This window comes from Amphiura filiformis, chromosome 6 (genome assembly GCF_039555335.1).
Source record: "Amphiura filiformis chromosome 6, Afil_fr2py, whole genome shotgun sequence".
NCBI lineage: Eukaryota > Metazoa > Echinodermata > Ophiuroidea > Amphilepidida > Amphiuridae > Amphiura > Amphiura filiformis.
Window position 1 is genome coordinate 57897101 of NC_092633.1, and position 10786 is coordinate 57907886.

At 36.2% G+C, this 10786-nt stretch overlaps 1 long non-coding RNA gene across 1 annotated transcript; it reads right to left on the reverse strand.

Moving 5' to 3' along the window:
• Nucleotides 1–8040: 8040 nt before the first annotated feature.
• Nucleotides 8041–10786, reverse strand: LOC140154295 (uncharacterized). Its single transcript, XR_011859298.1, has 3 exons — nucleotides 10710–10786; nucleotides 8754–8855; nucleotides 8041–8333 (listed from the first exon to the last, which is right to left on the reverse strand). It is a non-coding gene; the product is annotated as an uncharacterized lncRNA (long non-coding RNA).

Here is a 10786-nt window from a genome sequence, read left to right on the forward strand (position 1 = left end):
TGTAGATGATTTGAGCCGGGTGTAAATTCAGGGGCAATAAAATGCTAAACCACTGTGTCTTGTTTGAAGCAGAACGAAGAACATTGTTGATGTTGCTGATGAAAATTTTGTCAAAACCAATTAAACACTAGTCAAGGTATTATGCTTTAGAAGCAAATAATTCGAAACCAGTAACAAAAAAAGGTGAGGGTTAGCGCTTTATTGCACACACCTTTTCAATTGCACTCTTAACTAGAAATGCGCAGTTATTGAGGGCACGGCAGGCAAGGCGCTTTACCTCAATTGCCTCTCTCTACCCAGAGGTGAAATGGGGGACCTGTTAGGAATAATGTCCATTGAACACCGCCCAAGGTATGAGCATGTCTTGGGTATTGTATGGCAGCTGACATATTCTAATGACAGCGGAATAAATGTAAAGAGCTTTGATACACGTGAAAGGCGCTATATAAATGTCAACATTTATTTATTATTTATTTTATTAACCTAAACATATATTATGAGTGTAATGTTATACCCAATAATTATGATGGAGAGAGCGAAATATAAAGAGTTTTTGATAGTTGGCATTCTGATGATTCTGACACACATGAGGGGCTATGCAATAATTACGAGCCGGGGGGGGGGGGTAAAATTTACAAACGGCTCCCCAAAAATCGCTCTGAATTATTGATACCTACACATTTAAAGGACCCACTGTCTCATTTAGTTAATTTCATTAAAGGAGACATGTGCGGGTTTATTCCTTTTGTCAGGATACGAGGAAGGCAGAAAATATCATTCATAAATAAAATTGGAAAACGACAGAAAGCCAGAAAGGTTACCTGAATGGGCACACGGTTCATCTATGTGATGATAATAAACTTAATCCGAGACGGGTGACTGCAAATCTGGTATACTACAATCAGCAAGAGTATCCTTGATTTCACATTGGTGTTGGCTGGCTGAAAAACTGAATCCTCGACATTGAGCGTAGTTTACGCAATGATTAGCGCAAGATATTAAGGAGTCGATATCTTCAAATACGTTGATATTATTACTCATCAATGCAAACTCTTCATGGAGGCGAAAATGTTGCAATAACTGACACGATAGTGTATTGCAATCAACTGATCCTGCAGGAAAAAAGGAAGAAAAACAACAACAACAACAACAACAACAACAACAACAACTTGAATGTATAAATCAGATCAAATATTATGACAATAGACCGGGGATTCATTTGCTCTAAGAGGTGTCAGTCCACATAACATTCAAACAGCAGTATAACCACGTGTTAAGCTTATTTTGAACATAGAGATTCGTATGCTAGAAGATCTTGGAAATCACATCTTATGATTTACATGTCAATATCTTACCTTCCTGTAATGGATGTCGAGTTAGTTGACCAAAGAATGACGTTCTATTTGCGATCGTCAAGTGGGCAGATTGGCACTCACTCGGAATAGTATTCAATTCGCAGTTCCCAGTGTCTTTGACGTAATTAAATGAACGACATTGCCAATGACTGATACATGAAAGGCTACAGTGAGTTACACTTGTAGAATAAAATGCCGTGAAATCATATCCCTTGAGCGTGTACCCGGAGATTACGGAGAAGGTCGAAAGCTTGACATAGTCATCGCATTTCAACATCTCAATTTTATGGAGGGTGTCAAATAATAAAATACAAAATAGCAAACGTTGTTTTTTCCGTGTTTTCAGATTATCCATATTATATAGATAGATCATGTAGATTAAGCTTCCAACAGTAAAGAACGTGCCTTGCAATGGCCAACGTACATACCCTAATTGTCGATAAATAACTTTTTGCATGGATACCCATGGCTAAAAATTATTGAGCTGTGGATCATTATCTATGGTAATGCCTTTCAAATAAAGAAAAAATATGATTAAGTCGTTGCTCGTGCTCCCAAGTACATACCGTATAGCACTTTAATGGAAATTCAAGTTATTTCAAAATCAAAATTAGCCCCCGCTTCCTCGTTTGCTTATAAAGAAACTTCCTTTGAACCCAACCAAATCAGCTATCTCAAATGGCTTGACGGATATTTAAAAACACTGGTGACGCTAAACAGAAAAAAAACCCACATTAACACAAATGTACAGGTATTTAAGCAGAAAAAATGATCTTGAGTATCACCATGATCACACCATGTAGGAAATGTTGTAGACAAAAACACTCTGGAACGATAACACATTTATAATTTAATTTGATATTATTTAATTTGAAACCTTGTTATTGCCTATAAGTATATCAAAATACCAGCTGTATGGCTACCATTATCATACGTATAATTATTTATTTGATGAATAATAAAATATAGATATTGTACTTAATTATTTATTAAGTTCAAAAACTAATTAGAATTTAGGTATCAAATTTAAACCTTGGAAACAGCAATATTACAAATATTGGTATTATGACATACGGTATAGATGGTATTAAAAACGACTAATAAAATCCTGTTATCATGGCGTCAGGCGGGGCGTGAGGTCAAAAGGGGTCACCGCGATCAAACAACTTTTCGAGAAAATCAGGTTTGAAGAAATGCCAATATAAAATCGAGTGGTGTATATCAGACATTCATATTATATCTTTATATAACTCTCAAAAGAAATAAAGACACATTATTACTGGGAAAATGAAGACAAAAGCACCAAACTATACGACACTAATATGATCAAGTTAGCTCAATCGTTAAGGCGTTCGACTTTGGTGCGAGAGGTTGCGGGTTCGAACCCTGGCGATGCCTAGTACGCTCTCGTGGAAAAATTGAGTTAGCTTGAAATGGACAAGGAACTTACTGCTAATTTGTCTTGTTGTATCCCGTACGGGACTCGGGGAGCTGATCCTGGTTGCGAAGGTTATTTGTGGAATGTCTAGGGTGTGCGCTCTTGAAGCAGCAAAGTCCCTGAATTGTTGTTTAATGGTCTGTTGAATGTAGGGCCGTATAGTGGTCAGCGACAACATGTAAAGTGTGCTGAGGCTTGTGGATCAACGTCTAGGCGTTGTGCCTGTGCGTAGCGCACTATAAATCACTGCGCTTATATTCCTTTGTATGTTCAATATCCTTGATTCCATTTAATATATTGTAAAACGGATACATTTTGAACATTTTCGTCTTCGCTTGCACGGTTATTTCAAACGTGCAGAATTGATAATGTTGGCTGAATACGCGACTTCGTATTGGTGATAACTCTCTAGTCCGAAGGCTCCTACAGTCCGAAGGTTCGCTAGTCCGAACACGTAATTTACCAATCGCTAGTCCGAATTCTGAAAAAGGTTCGCTAGTACGAATATCGGGTTCTCTAGCCCGAGGGTTCGCTAGTCCAAATAATAAATACGGTTCTCTAGTCCGAATATAGAACAAGGCTTGCTAACCCCAACGGGGTAAACCCTAACCCTAACCCTTATTCTATATTCGGACTAGAGAACCTTCGGATTAGCAAACTTAATTTGGACTAGGGACCATTCGGACTAGAGAACCTTCGTACTAGTGAACCTTCGGACTAGAGAGAAGTCACGCCTCGCATCATCACAGGAGAGTGATTTTGGATATACACGGGCGTATGATCACGGCGTTTGGAAATCGCAAGCTCTAATATCAGCTAATATCTTACCTTCTTGTGACGGATGACGAGTTCGTTTGCCAAAAAACGTTCTATTTGCGACCATCAAGTGTGCAGATTGACACTCAGTCGGAATAGTATTCAACTCGCAATTCCCCGTGTCGTAGACATAATTAAATGAACGACATTGCCAATAATTGATACACGATAAGCTACAATGAGTTATACTTGTAGCATGAAATGCCTTGAAATCATATCCTGAAGCGTGTATCCGGAGCTGACGGAGAAGCGCGAAAGCTTCATATATTCATCGCATTTCAACGCATCAATTTTATGGACGTTGGCAAATAATACAATACAAAATTGCAAATAGTTTGTCCATATTTTTAGCATATTATCCACAATAAATATTTTAAGTTTCCAACGGTAAATAACGTGCTTTGTAATGCCCGGTTTACTGGCATAATGCGTAGAATTGATTCATAAAAACAACGGGTTCATCGCAAATTAATCTTCATACGATAGAACCGTCAATAGATATATATAACATACGATAATAATTTTAAAAAAAATATTGACTCTTAAAGTTAATATCAGTAGATCGTTGAGTTGAAACACGTCACCTCAGCAAAACAACGGTTTCATCGCAAATTAATAAAGATTGATACCTTCGATGGATTTATATGTGATTTCCAAATGATACTTTAAACTCTGAAAAATAATATCAGTATCATTGAGTTGAAACACGTCACCTCAGCAGTACATTAAAATCATTAAAGAGGCGAGTATTTTGCTCTAGCGATTTTGATATGAGAAGAAAACGGGGGATGAGTTTGTCGATCGGTTCAAAGACCTTTAATAGATGACGGAAATGGATATCTCGAATACAAAGCAAATGGTATGCACATTTAAAAAAATTATTTCTTTTAAGAAATAAATTTGATCATAAACTCCTGTTCAGTCAATGTCGTTAAGTGTCCAGAAATCCAGAAAATCATGCACGAGATGTTGCTGGTGCTTCCAAGCGTACACTGTAATTAATGAACATTCATGAAAGTCTTATCCAGCTATTTTAAAATCAAAATTAGCTCCCGCAACCCCGTTCGTTCATAAGGAGGGTTCCTCTGATCCTATTTATATCATGCTAGAGGTTTGGTAAATATCTTTTCAACGATTTTCTCTTTCATTTTGCTAAGTCTCTGCAGCAAATGAGCTAATTTGTTCATGAATAATTAATACAAATTTGGGGTATGGTTGCAAAGAGAAATTTTGTGTTTGCTACCTGACGGTTGAATACATCCACTTTTTGACTTTTTGAAAAAACAGCTGTTTTTAATTGTGCAATTATTACTTGTTCGATTTGATTACATAGCCGTGACGTGAGTCACGCTGTGTTCTTTTTTTTACAGGTTCTTTCTTCTTCTTCTTCTTCTTCTTCTTCTTCTCCTCCTTCTCCTTCTCCTTCTCCTCTTTCTCCTTTCCTCCTCCTTCTTCTTCTTCTTCTTCTTCTTTTGACCTAACTTAGTTACAACAATCATTGACCGTGTCCCTACATGTCACACGAAACTCGCGGGGTCAAAGGTCACGAAGATTTCAACTAAAAATGCTTCTTCTCTCACAAATTACGTAGGACAATGACGCCACTTGCATACTACATGCATTGTTATTACACAGTGTCTATGGGGTCCTCACAGATGTGGCGTCAAAGGTCATGAAGGGGTCATTTCCGGTATAAAACCAAAAACTTTCAACAATTGTGACCGTTCACGGCGAATGAGCCGTAAATTCCTTCCCCGGTCAATTTTGTTTTATTTCGTGTTTAGAAAATATATATCATAAGCTTTAAAATGGTATTTTATTTAACTATAATCGAACTCCGGAAGCGGGGTTATGGTTTGTTAAACGTTGCTCCTTCAACAAAATTATAGCTTTTTTCGTTTCTACATGTGTCTCTATTTCTACATTGCTGGCAATAAATATCAAAGTCATAATTGGCGGTCATTTCAAATCAGCCACAAGACAACGAAGTTTAAGAAAGTTCTCTCATTGCCTCATTTCAAATATATAGTTTTAGTTTTGGTTTTGGTTTTGGTCACGTGGTTTCCTATTGTCCTGCCTAACCACTTGAATCATAAGATATCGAACTCATTGTTTCTACCTTTTGTTTAAAACCGAACATTTGTGTCAGTCAGTTTCGGTTTTGGTTTCAGTTTCTTATAAGTGGTGTGGATCGTAAAATTATTTGATTTGAAGTTACCTACTCTTAGTATACAAAAGAAATGTTTAAATTTCGCAGTGCAATATTCACGAGCAGAGAAGTCGAACAAAGCAGTCTACATTTGAAAGCATTGATTTAGTTTGAAAGCATTGACTTGAGACTACGAATTAGCCTAAGCTGATTTCACTGTGAAAATATATAGACCATCGAAATATTTCCACAGACATTACAATAGGCACTTGACAGATTATGACTTCAGTGTTATAAACACTATTATACACAACTCTATTTATGTGCATGTCGCATGACGGAAGATCAATATCATAGAAAGCTGGTTTAAACTAACTTTTATTCAATTTATTTATTGGAGAATAGAGAGAGAGAGATAGAAGAGATCGCCAGGGAAAGAGGGTATGTGTGTGTGAGGGGAGGGGGTAAGGGTAAGGGAGAAAGAAAAACAGGGGAGAGAGCATTGGAAGTGGGAAGGGAAGGAGGGGGAGAGGGGGGCTCAAGAGTGGAGTGGAATAATAGGGAAGAGTCGATGTCGAGTGTGGGGAGGGGGAGGAGGAGGTTATATATAGGTGGCGGAGGGAACATAAGTAAGAGGTATGGGTTGTGCTTTCCGGGGAATAATCTAATTCATAATCAAATCATCTACATCATCATGCATCGTTTATATTTCAGACAAATAAACAAAACACCCCCACCCCTCAATATATGCACATGATGTCTATGCATAACTTATCAAACTCGGGTGTAATTTTATGGTGTCATGGAAGTGTGCCACATACGGCAGAGAGCATCAAAAGTCGTCCGCGTTGATAGATATCGATAATGAAAATGTTAGCACAATAGGCTATTATATACGTATGGTTATAGGCCATTATACTTTTGATTATATATACCCTCTTGTGTCCTCCCAGCACAATAGTGTTATGATTGCATACCAGTTCATCTCCACATTTTAATCCCTTGATTTTTGGTTTCTGAACAATAGAGAAACCAAAACTATATATTTGAAATGAGGGATTGTATTGTTGGTTATACATACCTATACATACCGAAATACAATGCCTGGTAACCCACCACTTGAACAGGATTTAGCCAAAGCAAACAAAGACCAGAGCTATTAAAATGTCTGTAGCCATCTAAGGTAGAAGCTTATTATCCACTTCAACAATAGGATTATTGATTGGTGTTTGACTATAAAAATGAGATAGATGTCGCGCCAGCTTAAGTTACCGATGAATACGACCTTCGTACACATTTTACAGTGTAACTCAGAATACAATTTAGGGAATTTACGGCTCATTCGTGCTGTACGGTCACAGTTTTTACTTGCTAAGAAAAACATAGGACAGTAACGGTATGTTTTTATTTAGGGTCAAAGGTCATTAAGGGGTCACTTCCGGTATAAAACAAAATACATTCAAAAAAATTTATTCATATGTGGTATTTTTTTATTTGGGCTTAAAGGTCATCAAGGGGTCACTTCCGGTATAAAACGAAAAACCTTCAAAATGCCCCTTCTGCCACAAATAACATCGCAAAGTAATGCCACGTGCACCCATGCATTGACATTAGCCAATATCTATGGGGTTTTCATATATTTTGGGGTCAACGTTCATTAAGGGGTCACAACACGGCTGTGTTCGTGGTCTTAGACCACATCTATATGTCTAGTTCATTTTGGTTTTGAATAAAGTGTTGATAAATAGAAACTAAAAGAATAGGTTTGGTACAATTTTCAAGCCTTCCTATTTATTTTATTATTTATTTTATATCGCGCCTTTTGTGGATGGAAGGACTTTTGCAACTAAATTAATTTACCCTTTCTAGAAACTACCTTTGCAATCAAATTCGAGCCCATTTTTTTGCACTACTTTTATGTAACCTGACTATATAATACTTTCAAAATCAGAAAGAAAATTTAAAATATCTCATTTACTTTTTTAACTATGAATTTTTATATAATGATTTTTCCAAACATAGTGACCCAAAAACAGTTCCTTTTGGTTTTAATAGGTAAAGAACATTCTAGGCTAGGGCTTTTGCAACTAAACACTTCATAATATGCTGGTAATCTAATGATAATCGGATGATGAAATTTGACAATATTGTTTATACAAAATATAAAAATCATGAACAAAAACTAAGAAAGTAATATCCTCATGAATTCGAATAATGCTGTTCCACGGTGGGAACATAAGTTACGATATGGGAGCAGTTGAAAATTGCTTTGACTATATTGTTTTATTACATATCCCTTCCACTCGATTGACTTTCACATTTCTGTCGAATTCCTGTCGGAGCGTAATCGGTTGTTATCTTATACATTAATTATTTCTAAAAATATTTAAAGAAACTCATCCTGAGCACTTTAAGGCACCGAGTGTAAATATCACTCTCTCTGAGCTACCTCCTCCGGTACCTCCGGAATGTATTTTTGTAACAGGTAGTTTGTATTTGTCAGAAAGTACGCCCTCATCAGATCTCTGCACGTCGTCGTTGGTGATACAGTTACAAACGCCACCATTATCACAACCTTAAAATAATCGGAAATAGTTATTTATTTAATCTTGTTCATAAAATTAAAACAGAACGTATATCAGGCCCATATGATAAAAACATCAGGCTGTCAATCTGGTCACGCAGGCCAAGAGGAAATTTGCGTGACCAAAACACCAAACGAGAAAGGTCACACTTGTTTGAGCGATGACAATTTTTGGCGTGATTAATTTAGAACACTAACATTGATTTGGAAAAATTTAGTTAGCTGAAGTTCGACGTTGACCGCGGTCTTTTTAATTTTTTGAACATTGTGCGTGATTGGTACCCATTATGAAAAAGAGTATCTTTCTATTCAGTATATAATAGACGGCGGACCTTTTCAAATCGCATCAAATGTTAATAATTCATTAAAATATTAAAGTGTTTGCTATGCTATATGGGAAATTCAAAATACCTGGTTCCGGTTGCTGGTTACAATATGCTGTCCCTGATGGTACATTTGCAAAGTTACACATATTCTGACCATCTCGTGACTCCCACCATACGTTCCATTCCGCTGCAGCAAAATGATACGAAAAATAATACGAGTTTTTGATATGAAAATATTAGTTTGGTCCCGAGTTTGGTTGATTTTGTTATTATTGCTTTTGGGTTAAGGTACCGCCTTAAAGAACCAAAATAATGGGTTTAGTTGGAATCTTTAAACTTCGTATTTTTTCTATTACGTTTTTGGTTAAAAATAGTGAATTTAGCATGTTTTGCCGCTAAACAGATTGACCTTTGACCGTTTATAATCTTATTTTAGTGTGTCAGTCTTAAGAGCTTGCCGACTAATTTTCATATAAAAATCGAATATTTGATTTCCTTTATTAATTATGAATTGTTTTAATTATTAATTATTGATTCTGGTATCTAAGTGGTATTTTTAGAATTTTTATGTCAAATAACTGTCCTATAGCATAATTTAACCACAAAGCATTAAAATGTGCGTTTGTTGGACTTTAATAGCTGTTTTTATTAGCCACGGTATGTGTGTGATCATGGTGATGTTCAAAGGATCTTTCCTATAGGCCTAGTTGCTATTTCAGAATTGCAACATTCCTGGTGATTGGTCCCAGTACAAGTTCAAAATATTATCTATAGTTCAAAAATAGCACCTTATTCATTTTAATGTTAATATACAGCCTGTCTCAAAAAAAATTGTGCAAGTGAAAAGCGCCCTCTGTGGCAATTAGAAAATACCGTTGTGACATGATGCTTACATCAACGTCAAGGGCACAGTCTTAGCTCTCAAATGCCGTTTGTTCTGTTCAATTTGCTTATTTTAATCTCGAGATATGCTTACTTAACAACGAAAGGGTGAAATCACAATTGTGCCACTTTTACTAGGGAAGAAGGCTGTACATGTAAATCAATGATAGCATCAAGTTTATCAAGAGTTCCTTCGTGAAATCAAAAGAATGCATCAACTACACAACAATACACAATTGTTTTTACTGTTTTATCATGATACAGGTATAATGATCCTCTTTTTCCACTTACGACAAATTAAAAGATAAATATTTCACATTCTGCTGTAAAATTAAATACATGTGCATGTCAATGATTTTATTATGGTAAATACTGTTCTTTTTGTCACTCAAGACATGTTAAAAGACAAACAAATATTGCACACTTATAGGTTAATGAACTTAGACAAGTTTATGAAATTTGACAAATTAATGAAATTAGACAAAATAATGCATGATGTTGATGCGTCTAATGCACGATCCCCGAATGGGGGAGTGCATTAGCCGCATCAACATCAGCTATAATTGATTTACATTTACTGCCATATTTCCTAGTAAAAGTGACACAATTGTGATTTTACCCTTTCGTTGTTAACTAAACATATCTCAAGATTTAATAAAAAAAAGCAAATTGAACAGAACAAACGGTATTTGGGAGCTAAGACTGTGCCCTTGACGTTGATGTAACTTGTAAGCATCATGTCACAACGGTATTTTCTAATTGCCACAGAGGGCGCTTTTCACTTGCACAATTTTTTTTGAGACAAGCTGTATATTTACCAGCTATTTACCAGATAATACCAACTCTATACACACAAGCATGTGAATAGAGCTAGCGACGATGCTGTGGACATTGTTATCCATCAGCTGTACAATGTATGGTTTCTGAGCATAGGTTCTAATGGTTATATTCAAAATTAAAAGACAAACAAAACAGAAGAAAAACAAGACAACAACATCGTGATGTTGCGTGGCTTAAACCGGTAAATGATGAAGGGTCGTCAAAAGACTTCACTTAATATCGGACTGAATGTAAATACGTACGTAGTTGATCTAAAGATGAACTCTGTCATACAGTTTCTTATCGGGACAAAAATGTTGATGGAATGTTATCGCCTTACCATCAAAAGAGTCGACCGTAGCTTCAATTGAGTATTCTCGTACTTCAACACCACTGTTGATATTAACTATTTGATCG